At 41.2% G+C, this 14,588-nt stretch overlaps 1 non-coding gene across 1 annotated transcript; it reads right to left on the reverse strand.

Annotated features, from left to right (window-relative positions):
- Positions 1–11,231: 11,231 nt before the first annotated feature.
- On the reverse strand, positions 11,232–11,305 carry Trnah-gug (transfer RNA histidin (anticodon GUG)). The gene has a single exon. It is a non-coding gene; the product is annotated as a tRNA-His (tRNA).
- Between the last annotated feature and the right edge of the window lie 3,283 nt (positions 11,306–14,588).

A 14,588-nucleotide genomic window follows, 5' to 3' on the forward strand; every position in this document is an offset into this window, starting at 1 on the left:
ACCTTGGATCGACGAGGCGTCGCCATCTTGAAAATGCAACTCGTCAGTAACTAGAGTTATCTGTCCTTGGGCTGTGTGTTTCAGAAACTCGGAAACTTTTTCACACGCTTTGGTGTGTGAACTAATATACACACAAAGTTGACTAAAGTGCACAAAAAGGTTCCAGCCTTGAAAACTTCTGAGAATCCTAGTTTGACACTTTCCTTCTAGAAACAGTAGTAAAAAAAGTGGGTCCCTATTTTTGGAACCGACTTTTTTTTTAAACCCAGTTGGACGCTTGTGTGTTAATGCAAGGAACCCAGTTATGTAGTTGTGAACACACACACACACACACACACACACACACACGCACACACACAAACACACACAAACATACACATACACGTGAAGTACGAATTTTGGGATACAAAGCATGGGGGCCTCTTTATTAATTTATATTCCACATTGAATAAACACTGACACATGACCTTCAGGTCAATGTTCACCCAAGACATTTGCCAAAATGGAACATAAAAACATACAAGACAAAACATCAAGCTGTCAGCTACAGATCATTAATTATGAATACATGTACATACGAATCACATATCTATTTCACAAACAAAAGAACACCGAATAGAGCCCCCAGACCCAAATATATAATGAGTACATTCGAGACCTAAGTCTCCTGTTTAGAGTATTTAAGACATGCAATAAAAAGCTAACCATAATGCAGCAGACTTCGCGGCAGATATTGCGACACCTGTACAAAGGAGGTGATGGGGAAGGTGGTGGGTTCGAATTGAAATTGCTGCTTTGCTGTAGCGCGGCTGGCGACTGAGTGACCTACAACTAACCCTCAGTTCCCTCCAGTTCCAGAGTTTCACCCTCCCTTCCTCAGTGACTACTTTCTCACGCCCACGCATACCCACCATCCGCACTCTACCTGCCCTCCCCTCCCCGCCGCTACCCTGCTAGCCGTCAACTGTCAGATTTCCTAATTCTTCCGTTCCCATCCCTCTGCCCTAGATCTTAACCCCCCCCTCCTCTGACCGTGAGAACTCTTACAGCTAAACTGCGATTTTACAAATTTTCACTTAGCTGCTACGATACTCAATAACCCCTCCCCCTCGCCTCAGCTCCCACACCCACACGCACACACACAGACGCACACCCATCCACACATGCACGCAAGCATGCACGCTCACACACACACACACACACACACACACACACACACACACACACAATCACTCACACAGACCCACACACAGACACACACACACACACACACACACACACACACACACTCACAGTTACAACACGTGAAGTACGAATTTTGGGATACAAAGCATGGGGGCCTCTTTATTCATTTATATTCCACATTGAATAAACACTGACACATGACCTTCAGGTCAATGTTCACCCAAATAGGAAGGGGAGGCACCCATTCCTCCACCCAAAATTCGAACCAAGGGAGAACCATTTTTGTTAGAGTTTCTTTGCAAACATATGTCGGTAGAAGTCCAGCATTTTGCATGGCAGCTGATCCAAATAGGAAAGGTAACAGTTCGACTGCCAGTCCCCAAGCACCTTAATGACCTCACCGGGAATCCCACAACTGAGAGCGTGGGTGGCACCACCTCTTCGGAAGCTATGGCTAGAGTAATCTTTGCCTGCCAGTGTTTTTAATTTGGCATCGAATTTCGAGCTGGCCATTGGAAAGGCCTGAGAGTTTGGAGCAGCGGGCGTAGTGCACTGGAACGATTTCACAACAGCTGTCACTGGACAGAGCGGGTGTGGTGCTATGCTTGGTAACACGATAGTGTGAGTCCGTTCTCGCCGCTGAATTGTTTTGCTCCAACGGACCACCACAGTTAAAGACCCATTCTCGTCAGCAATAAAACTGTCCCTTGTCAATTGCTTCTCAGGGTCAAACACCTGGCCGAACACATTGGACTTGCGTAACAACCCGAAAAAGAGGACAAGACATGCTGCCCAAAATATGCAGTCCTGTGTTACATGCAAACGCAACTTTCCTTTTATTTTCATTAACACCTCTGGTGTTATGGGTGTCTTCCGCTGCACAGCACATCCTTTAATCCGTTCAATGCCTTTTAGTGTACTTTTCACAAGCCACGAGTCTTGCATTGGGTTGACCAATCCACACTCTATGTGCAACAGCCTCACAATGTTAAGGTATTGTCTCACAGTTGAAGGCTTTCGAGTGCGCGCTAAATATGCAGCATATAATGTAACAGTCTCTTCATCAGCAGGCACCGGCGCAATACACAGTTTTTCACAAAAGTCAAGGTAAATCCTCAGATGCGTCGAATATGTTCTTTTAGTGTTTGTCGCAAATGTCTGTCCTCGAAAAATCGCCACTTCCCGTCTGAGCTCAACCTTGAGACCACTTGACTCGCCTATTGGACAGACATAACAAAGCCTTAGTAGACATATGTTTGGTTAAATCAAATATTTCTCCACCTTTACCATGCCACCAATTGGACAACAACACAAACAACTTAGCTATGTTGTCTCGTTCATGCAACCGAGACACAGTATCAGCCACAATATTGATGCTTCCTGACACAGAAATAGCCCGCACAACACAGTCATGTTTCGCACATATCCAAAACATTTGCCTGAGAAGCCTGTTCACAAACGCATTTCGCGAACGTCCCTTGTTGATAATGCCTTTTGTGACGGTACTATCAGTTTGCACTATTACCGTTCTGCCTCTCCACAAGGGGGCCCACTGCTTCACTGCCTGAAAAACTGCACAAACCTCTTTATAATTTATATGCAGCTTTTCCGCTGCTGGCAGATCACAGTGAAACACAGTATAGAGCCAATCCCCTTGGCAGAATGCATCCGCTGCTTGATTACAAGCGTCCACGTGTACGCGCACATTTGTTTGCTCGTTGAAAAACACAGTTCCGTTGAAAACTCGTAGATAAGTAAGCCACCACGAGAGATCGCCTTTAAAGCCTGAGGTCAATCTGACCTTGTGGCTTTGCTGCTGCAGCGGGGCGATTAAGTCCAGAATACGGCGAAGAAAAAATTTTCCTCCTCGCACTGCCTGGCACGCCCAATTAAGAAGCCCAGCTATGCTCTGCAATTGGAGTTTCGTTGCCCGCTTTCTATGCTGAAACTGCCGAAGCCGCTCTTCCAGTTTGTTGAGTTTGTCTTTACCCAAGGACAAGGTGCTCGCCCGCGTGTCGATGTCCACCCCCAGAAAGGTGATTTTCTGGGTTGGCCCCACCACTTTTTTCCAGCTAATAAGGAACCCTAACTTACGCAACAACCTAATCAGACAATGCAGCGCTGCGTTGCACGTGTCGTACGTAGGGGCTACTATCAAGAAATCATCTATGTAAACTACCACATCTTTGTAACCTTTCCTGGCCATGCACCTCCTTACAGCTTGTGACAAGCGGTGAAATATAGAGGGTCCCAGACAGGACCCAAAGGGCAAGCGAGTATCAAACATATACGTAGAGTGAGTGTCATTATGAAACTTCCATTTCAATCCCGTTACGCTGTAATTATCAGGATGAATAGCGACTGAGCGATACGCTGATTTTAAATCCACTTTTGCACACCAGTACCCAGGTTTTGCTAGTCTACAAGCCTCTTCTAGAGTTTGGAACTGAACTGGGTCAGCAGAGACATAATCATTCATAGCTGCCCCACGTGGCCTGCTAGCGTCGTGAATGACCCGTATATCACCATCATCTTTAGGTATTGCTGCCAATGCACTCACAATGTCTGGCTTAGTGTTAGTAACAATATAATGTCCTTTGCTAATCTGGTCTAGGAGTTCTTTCTCGACCCCGTCTTTATGTTGTTTGGCTGACTGATGATTTCTAACTTCAACCTTATCTACCGCTATGTTTTCAGGTATCAAACGAAATCCGTGTCTAATTCCGTCTAGCAAATATTTTCTGTCTCTATCATGCCGCAGTTCTTCTTCCCACACGTCTAATTTGCTATTTATGGACCCTGTTTTTCCATCAAAATTCCCAGAAAAAGTGTTTTCAGTTCTAACTAAGCTGGAAAGTGGGGGACCTACCCTTGCTGAAGCCTGCTGCGCGTTGTCCTAGGCGATGCTAGTAGTCGCCGCGGCCGCTGCTTTACCGCTGCCTGCCAGTGCGTGATCTTTAGACGGATGGTCCGCCTTACCACAGGTAGCACAACTATGGTCAAAGTTGCACCTGTCGCCGTAGGTGCAGTTCCCTTTGTTCCACTGTAGGCAGAACGGTATTCCCTTCGCGTTAGTCCGACGCTTGTTCGGTGCCGCCACGTTGGTACCAGGTTGCTGGCGCTGTTGTCCTGTCCCTATGGGCTTCTCCCGCAACGCCACCACTGACAGGTGAGGAGTATCGGCCCCCCATCGATGGCCGGTCGCGGCCTGCAGACTCCTGTACTCGTCGTCGTACATGAGTACAGAAGCCCACGTGTATCGGCACGCCAGCTCCGACACCTTCACCGTGTAAGCAATGTAATCAAACACTGACTCTTCGGTGTCCAACTCTCCGTTTTTGATGAGTTCCGCCATTATTCGGCCGTTGGCCGCCATCCACATAGCTGGGCTCACTCTTTCGAGCTTTTGTTTTTGCCCTGCCATTTTCAGAGATATCCCTCCACCCAGGTCGATCTCTTCACTCTCCCTTGCCGCTGATGAAATAAAATCCACCACCCTAAGGGCTGACTCACCTGAGTCTTTTCTCCTGGCTGTCAGGTACACGCTTGGGTCCAGGTCGACCCTGTCCGACCGGGGCTGTTTGCCTTGACCCTGGACAGGCTGTAGCAGATCATCCAAAGTCATTCGGCTCTGCTTTTGTTTCTGAGCTGGAGCCCCTAGGGGGACACCGATTGTTGGTCCACACAAAGGCCCGCCACCATTGTCTTCTTGTATCTCTTTCACTGCTTCCTTCAAAAGCAGAAAGTCTGCCTTGCACAACCGCAGGTCTTTCAAGTCCTGGTTTTCAATCAAGCAAAGGCACTTATGGGCCTTTTGGCCAAGCAAGCCTTCTTTTTTCAATGCAGCTTGCACATCCTCTCCAATTTCGTGTTTCTCTATCCACTCGGATAGCGAAAACTCCATGCTGAATTGAAATTGCTGCTTTGCTGTAGCGCGGCTGGCGACTGAGTGACCTACAACTAACCCTCAGTTCCCTCCAGTTCCAGAGTTTCACCCTCCCTTCCTCAGTGACTACTTTCTCACGCCCACGCATACCCACCATCCGCACTCTACCTGCCCTCCCCTCCCCGCCGCTACCCCTGCTAGCCGTCAACTGTCAGATTTCCTAATTCTTCCGTTCCCATCCCTCTGCCCTAGATCTTACCCCCCCCCCCTCCTCTGACCGTGAGAACTCTTACAGCTAAACTGCAATTTTACAAAGGTTCACCTTAATACAACATTCTCTAAAACCATCTCTTCTTCCAAACGTTCATGTACCACTCATACATTCTCGTTCATTCCACGTTCACATTCCGTACAGATTCAATATCCAAACTAACACTTAATCAATGAATAACACTCCCCATACAAAGCATGACCGTCTTAAACATAACATAAATGCGTAGCAATTATGTTCAAGAAATTCCCCATGAAAAACCGTGAAACAATTACATCAAGAATTCTCTCAACGCTTCACACTAAGATTGGGTGCACTTTATACACTCTAACCTTTACGCTCCAGCTATGTATTCCAACGTCAATAATATACAACATAGTAAATCATTTACCTTAAGAGACCCGTCTCTTGAAAGAGTACTTGTTCCCCGAACAAGTCTGACACACGCTGAACAACCTTCCCGGTTGAAAATCTCAAACGCTGTGACGTTATTTACCCCCGACCAGCTACATGTCTCAAACACAGCTCATATCAAGCTAAGCCAGTTTTGCGTGAAACACTCGAAACACGTGAATAACGCCAGTCCGGTCAGCTACCATCGCCTCTACAACATTTAGGGAGGTTAAAACCACGACGTGGTTTCACCTCACAAATATGCTACTCACATCTTTGTGACACAGGGGACAACTATTCAAACCCATATCCTCATCATTTTGTTTCTCGATTGAGAATAATCATTTATAGATGACTATTATTCATGTCCCTTGTTAGGGTGTACTTGCATGTACTGGTGATGTCTTCGCAGTGACTGAGGCTTACTGGTGTTGGAGGGATATTTTGTTTTCTCTTATGGTATCCTGAAACTGGTCTCTATGCTCATGTATTCTGGCAGTAGAGCCGTTCATTGCTGGGTTGAACTCAGTGGTCACACACCGGTCCTTCTCGATTGCGAGAATAAGCGATTGCTTTGCAGTGGTGAGACTCATTCTGCATTTGAAGGTTTCCTGCAGTTTGTCCAAGATGGGGATCACCCTTTCTTTGGCTGGTTTCAGGTTAACCTGTATGGCTTGTAGTTGATTCTGTCTGTTTTAATAGACAATCTCATCAGAGTTGTTCTGCGATCTTATTGGTGGGGCCAAGTTCCGCCCGTGGGTTGGCTGGTTTGTGTAGATGCGGGATAAGCGTGTGTCAATCAAAGCTCCGGTGGTTGGGCGTAGCGTCTTTGATACGAGTAGTGGGGCTCTATTGGCGTGGTGGGCGGAGTTGCCGTGAGGGGGGGGGGGGGTGATAATTGGGCGCGAAATTGTGTCCCCCTCCCTATCCGTTGCGGCTGAGTGATCGTGTTGCGTGTCGAGTCGATTCATTCGTGTTATCAACACTATTGGTCAATAATAAGCCGATGGGCTGCTTTTACCTTCAAGGTTTGTTGGTGTAACATTTATGTTTTTTCGTAGCTTTATTCATTCTCTCCGTGATTTCTGTGACTGTTGTTGTGTCAGGGGGGTATGTCTTTTTGTTGTTTTTGTCAGCTTTACGTATGACTATGTCTTGATTGTCAGATAGCTCCTTGAGGGCTTTCCTTTCATCTTCAGAGAGGTTGGATTGTAGTTTCTTTAAAGAGAGATTTTATAGTTCCATTCTGGTATTGAAGATGTACTCTTCGATTGCTTCGTTGCCTAGTGGGGGGTTCCAATTGGATTTTGTGTAGAACGGAGGTATTTCCGTGTTGGAGGTGTTTTCACGGAAGTGAAATTTGCAAGTTTGCAGAAATCTGCAGAGATTTGTTTTCTCGTGGTTGGTTTGTTGGTTTTTGGCGTTGGTATGAATTTGAGGCCTTTTGCTAAGCCCAGATACTGTCTATCCGAGAGTTGCGCATTTGACAAGTTGATCACGAATTGTTTGGCTCGTGTCAGAACACCTCTATAAAATCACAAAGAAGTTATTCTAACAATTTGAAACTGTAAATATTGCCGAAAAGTACCATCTTTGGAAGAGGTACTTAGGGTTCTCTGGGCTGCCTACTGCATTTGCCGGGTTTGGCAGACCCTTGATTTTTTACCCCCTATGAATACTCTGGGGACCTGTCATCGACTTTGGAAGGACGCTTTATTTTCACACTTTGTACCCCACCTATGTTGACCAAGATTTTTTAAGCCGAGACCAGCTGTGCTGCCCTTGAAATGTTGGCGATCAAGATTCGTTCTGATGAAGCTATTAAGGGTATCCATCTGCCTATGTCACCCTTTGAGGTATCACCCATCACGGTCCTAAAACTGTTATTATATGCTGATGACGTCACTTTTTTTGCATGATAAAATAGATCTAGAAAGGGCGTTATACATTTTGAATATATTTAAACGTTTTTCCAACTTAGAAGTGAATGTTAACAAAACGGAAGCCATGTGGATAGGGTCCAAAAAGTTGTGTACAGATCAGTATTTTGGTCTTAAATGGAAATATAAAGTAAAAATTGTTGGAATTATTTTTTCAAATAATGTACCCGCATCGTCTTTAGAGAAAAACTGGTCAAAGAAAATTCAACGAATACAACAAATAATCGCCAATTGGTCAAAAAGAAATTTAAGTATACAAGGTAAAATTTGTATTGTTAAAACCTTTCTTATATCTCAATTCGTTTATATTTTCCAGTCTCTGGCAGTACCTCATCATGTTCTACATCATATTAATTCCATTTTGTTTAGGTTTATTTGGAAGAAAAAGTATTCAAATACGCGCGCATTTGAAAAAGTAAGACGAACAGTTATGTGTAAAGAAAAAAGATTATGGTGGTTTGAATATGATAAACGTAGTAGATATGCACAACTCATTTATGATTTCCTGGCTTGTTAATTTGCAAAACTCCACACAAAAGTATTGGTCTGTTATTCCAAGATATTGTCTGTCATGTTTGGGCATTGGTTTATCGTGCTTTGACTCAAATGCATCTTCGAAAACGATGAATGGCCTCAATAGTTGCAGATCATTGTTTTGGAAACAAGTGTTATTGACTTGGCTTGACAATAAAAGTGTTTTCTGTGAAAAGTATGATTTTGCACCAATAATATTAAAGGACCAATGCATTTGGAACAATATGAATATTCAATTTAAACATAAATGCCTATTTTTTTAAAGATTTTATACAACATAATATCTCATTTGTAAAGGAAGTTATGAATGAAAATGGTATTATTATTTCTTTTGAAGATTTATGTCAAAAAGTGGGTTATAAACCATCCAGACAGTTTGAATACAATGCATTATGCACAGCACTTAAATCCAGACGTACAGACACATTACCATATCAATATTTTACATTGCAGGATTTCATTGTTAACGGTGGTAATATAACAGCAAAGTTTATTAGAAAATGTTTAGTTGATCTTGATGTCCAGATTCCGAGTGCCTGTGATTTTTGGAAACGAAAACATAATGTAGATTTGGATAAGAGAAACTGGTTACTGGCCGTTAACAGCACAAAAGAAGAAAGATTACGTCTGCTGCACTGGAAACTATTACATAGAATATATCCAACCAATATTTTATTAAACAAAATGGGATTACGAACATCGAATAAGTGTGAAGTTTGTCATGAATTAGACACCCTTGAACATTTCTTTTTTAGTTGCCAAGAGGTGATGAAGGGTTGGAAAATATGTAAAGATTTTGTGTATAAGAAAATACATGTTGCCATCATTTTGAATGAAGAAAATGTATTTTTGGGTTATTTTAGGGAAAGTTTGAAAAGTGATTATATTTACTTTGTGAATTATTGTATTTTAATTACCAAAATGACCATTGGAAAATTTAGATATGGGAAAAAGTTAGATTTGGGTGTATTATTGGAAACTGAGCTGAACATTAGGAATAAATTTATGTTATGATTACTTTTATGTATTTATTTATTTAAACATATTAGTTTACTGATAAGGTTTAAAAAAAAAGAAGAGAAAGAAAAAAAAAAGGATACCATAAGGGAAAACAAAATATCCCTCCAACACCAGTAAGCCTCAGTCACTGCGAGGACATTTGGGTAATAAACCACCAGTACATGCAAGTACACCCTAACAAGGGAAATGAATAATAGTCATCTATAAATGATTATTCTCAATCGAGAAACAAAATGATGAGGATATGGGTTTGAATAGTTGTCCCCTGACGAGGCTACCTTTCAGTTTCCCCAGAACACCTCTATAAAATCACAAAGAAGTTATCCTAACAATTTGAAACTGTAAATATTGCCGAAAAGTACCATCTTTGGGAGAGGTACTTAGGGTTCTCTGGGCTGCCTACTGCATTTGCCGGGTTTGGCAGACCCTTGATTTTTTACCCCCTATAGGTGTAAATAAAGTTAAACCTGTTGCTCAATTATGTTTAACGTTCCTAAAGAAAGGAAGTAACTCATGTTATATGAACCAAATGTTAACGTGTTATGACAACCTACATGTGAATGTTTGTGTGTATAACTGTTCCCAATTGCCAAACGTGAAGACAGTTAGGACATTGTGTTGATCATTTAAGGATCAAGGGTCTAGACATCTCCTATGAGGAAGGTAAATCATTCATCATTCCGCCTCCCTTAAACCATTAGTGTCTGGCCACAGACACCGCCAGGCATTTACGTGCAATACAAACACCCTTTCTTTTGATCCCGTATTGCTAGAGAACACCCTAGGTATTCTCTATAGAGAGCGAGCATTTTTCAAAGAAGGTATTTCGTGTAGATCTATAGGTGTTGATCAGACGCCTCGTTACGGCGCTGGACCTAACTTTTAAAATCTGAAAAGTATATCGACAGTTTGTGAGACAAACATTGTTAGAACACACCATCAGTATTTCCGTATCAAGACCAAGTCAGTACAGTTCGAAGTTTTAACAATTTGAAAGTAGGGAGCCCGAAGTATGTCAAGCAAGATGGGTGATTGAGATGACTGGTGCGTGTAAGATGCAGCTCATTCGCGTGCGTGTGTGGGTGTGTGTGAACTGAAACCTTTCTCTTGGCTGGCTAACATGTACACATGTACACAATGTTGCAGACGTCGGCAGAACGCAAGATGGCGACGGCAGGGCCATCTTCAAAGAAGCGACCGAAGGTTAGTTTTGAAGACATTTTAGCTGGTCCTATACACAGTCCATTATGTTTTTTGGTTTTTTTTTCCTTACACCTGTTCCTTGTCCCGGTGTGCTCTCACGCCGCCCCGTCCCTGTACTCGCTGTTCCATCCACATCTGAATTTCGTTCCGCTGCCAGACTTGTCGATTTTACAGACGCTCCAGTGAGGGATGTCGGGTCGCTGCGGTAGTCTACCCTCGGAAGATGACTCTACACTTCTGCTGAGTCACTTCGACGGTGTTCAGTAGTGGGTCTGTCCCGAGCTAACGGACGCAGCCCACTACCTACTATGCCCCCTACTAACGACATTGACAGCTAAGTCGCGGAGCCAGACTGAGTGAGGGTCCCCTCCAGAGAGCAGACCGCCACCACGTCCCTCCGTCGACCCCCCAGAACGTCACACGTTGAGGACTGACAGCAGAAGTACTATTCAGGGAAGGATCGAACAGGAACACTGAGACCAAGGTCACCATGAGAGCTCCGGGCATGAAGGGCCACAAGAGCAAGGACACTTTATAATTTTGGATGATTAATGAGATGAGGATGATTATAATGATGATGCTATGGATTTCCAATTTGGTTTGAGACTACGTGACAGGGCAGCACTCTACGCTTACTGTCATAATATATCCTGGTGTTGGTCAGGTAAACAGAACCTGAGCACCCTCAAAGTCGCATTCGTTAAGTGAATGACACTCGGCTGTGTGATTCCAGCCTTCCCATAGGAACCATAGCACTTCCACTCTGGGTAGGAGCCGACCGTAGCCCGAAAAACCCACATGACCCTGATGGGATTCGAACCCACGACCTCCCGGCCCACAGCCCGATGCGCTAACCACTGCGCTACGGGGGCCGGTACAGTCCATTATGTTAATTGTTATAACACTGGTCCTATACACAATCCATCATGATAATTGTACTAACACTAGTCCTATACATAGTCCATCATGTTAATCGTTATAACACTAGTCCTATACACAGTCCATCATGTTAATTGTTATAACACTAGTCCTATATACAGTCCATTATGTTAATTGTTATAACACTAGTCCTATACACAGTCCATCATGTTAATTGTTATAACACTAGTCCTATACACAGTCCATCATGATAATTGTACTAACACTAGTCCTATACATAGTCCATCATGTTAATCGTTATAACACTAGTCCTATACACAGTCCATCATGTTAATTGTTATAACACTAGTCCTATATACAGTCCATCATGTTAATTGTTATAACACTAGTCCTATATACAGTCCATTATGTTAATTGTTATAACACTAGTCCTATACACAATCCATCATGTTAATTGTTATAACACTAGTCCTATACACAGTCCATTATGTTAATTGTTATAACACTAATCCTATACACAGTCCATCATGTTAATTGTTATAACACTAGTCCTATACACAGTCCATTATGTTAATTGTTATAACACTAATCCTATACACAGTCCATCGTGTTAATTGTTATAACACTAGTCCTATACACAGTCCATCATGTTAATTGTTATAACACTAGTCCTATACACAGCCCATTATGTTAATTGTTATAACACTAGTCCTATACACAGTCCATCGTGTTAATTGTTATAACACTAGTCCTATACACAGTCCATTATGTTAATTGTTATAACACTAGTCCTATACACAGTCCATTATGTTAATTGTTATAACACTAGTCCTATACACAGCCCATCATGTTAATTGTTATAACACTAGTCCTATACACAGTCCATTATGTTAATTGTTATAACACTAGTCCTATACACAGTCCATCGTGTTAATTGTTATAACACTAGTCCTATACACAGTCCATTATGTTAATTGTTATAACACTAGTCCTATACACAGTCCATTATGTTAATTGTTATAACACTAGTCCTATACACAGTCCATTATGTTAATTGTTATAACACTAGTCCTATACACAGCCCATCATGTTAATTGTTATAACACTAGTCCTATACACAGTCCATTATGTTAATTGTTATAACACTAGTCCTATACACAGTCCATCGTGTTAATTGTTATAACACTAGTCCTATACACAGTCCATTATGTTAATTGTTATAACACTAGTCCTATACACAGTCCATTATGTTAATTGTTATAACACTAGTCCTATACACAGTCCATTATGTTAATTGTTATAACACTAGTCCTATACACAGTTCATCATGTTAATTGTTATAACACTAGTCCTATACACAGTCCATTATGTTAATTGTTATAACACTAGTCCTATACACAGTCCATCGTGTTAATTGTTATAACACTAGTCCTATACACAGTTCATCATGTTAATTGTTATAACACTAGTCCTATACACAGCCCATCATGTTAATTGTTATAACACTAGTCCTATACACAGCCCATCGTGTTAATTGTTATAACATTAGTCCTATACACAGTCCATTATGTTAATTGTTATAACACTAGTCCTATACACAGTCCATTATGTTAATTGTTATAACACTAGTCCTATACACAATCCATCATGTTAATTGTTATAACACTAGTCCTATACATAGTCCATCATGTTAATTGTTATAACACTAGTCATATACACAGTCCATCATGTTAATTGTTATAACACTAGTCCTATACACAGTCCATCGTGTTAATTGTTATAACACTAGTCCTATACACAATCCATCATGTTAATTGTTATAACACTAGTCCTATACACAATCCATCATGTTAATTGTTATAACACTAGTCCTATACATAGTCCATCATGTTAATTGTTATAACACTAGTCCTATACATAGTCCATCATGTTAATTGTTATAACACTAGTCCTATACACAGTTCATCATGTTAATTGTTATAACACTAGTCCTATACACAGTCCATCATGCTAATTGTTATAACACTAGTCCTATACACAATCCATCATGTTAATTGTTATAACACTAATCCTATACACAATCCATCATGTTAATTGTTATAACACTAGTCCTATACACAGTCCATCATGTTAATTGTTATAACACTAGTCCTATACACAGCCCATCATGTTAATTGTTATAACACTAGTCCTATACACAGTCCATCATGTTAATTGTTATAACACTAGTCCTATACACAGTCCATCATGTTAATTGTTATAACACTAGTCCTATACACAGTTCATCATGTTAATTGTTATAACACTAGTCCTATACACAGTCCATCATGTTAATTGTTATAACACTGGACCTATATACCGTCCATCGTGTTAATTGTTATAACACTGGTTCTATACACAGTCCATCGTGTTAATTGTTATAACACTAGTCCTATACATAGTCCATCATGTTAATTGTTATAACACTAGTTCTATACACAGTCTATCGTGTTAATTGTTCTAACACTGGTCCTATACACAGTCCATCATGTTAATTGTTATAACACTGGTCCTGTACACAGTCCATCATGTTAATTGTTATAACACTAGTTCTATACACAGTCCATCATGTTAATTGTTCTAACACTGGTCCTATACACAGTCCATCATGTTAATTGTTATAACACTGGTCATGTACACAGTCCATCATGTTAATTGTTATAACACTAGTTCTATACACAGTCCATCATGTTAATTGTTATAACACTGGTCCTATACACAATCCATCATGTTAATTGTTATAACACTGGTCCTGTACATAGTTCATCATGTTAATTGTTATAACACTGGTCCTATAAACAGTCCATCATGTTAATTGTTATAACACTAGTCCTTTAAACAGTCCATCATGTTAATTGTTATAACACTGGTCCTATACACAATCCATCATGTTAAGTGTTATAACACTAGTCATATACACAGTATATCATGTTAATTGTTATAACGCTGGTCCTATACACAATCCATCATGTTAATTGTTATAACACTAGTCCTATACACAATCCATCATGTTAATTGTTATAACACTAGTCCTATACACAGTCCATCATGTTAATTGTTATAACACTAGTCCTATACACAGTCCATCATGTTAATTGTTATAACACTGGTCCTATACACAGTCTACCGTGTTAATTGTTATAACACTGGTCCTATACACAGTATATCATGTTAATTGTTATAACACTGGTCCTATACACAGTCCATCATGTTAATTGTTATAACACTAGTCCTATAC

Source organism: Littorina saxatilis, linkage group LG16, assembly GCF_037325665.1.
Source record: "Littorina saxatilis isolate snail1 linkage group LG16, US_GU_Lsax_2.0, whole genome shotgun sequence".
NCBI classification, from domain to species: domain Eukaryota; kingdom Metazoa; phylum Mollusca; class Gastropoda; order Littorinimorpha; family Littorinidae; genus Littorina; species Littorina saxatilis.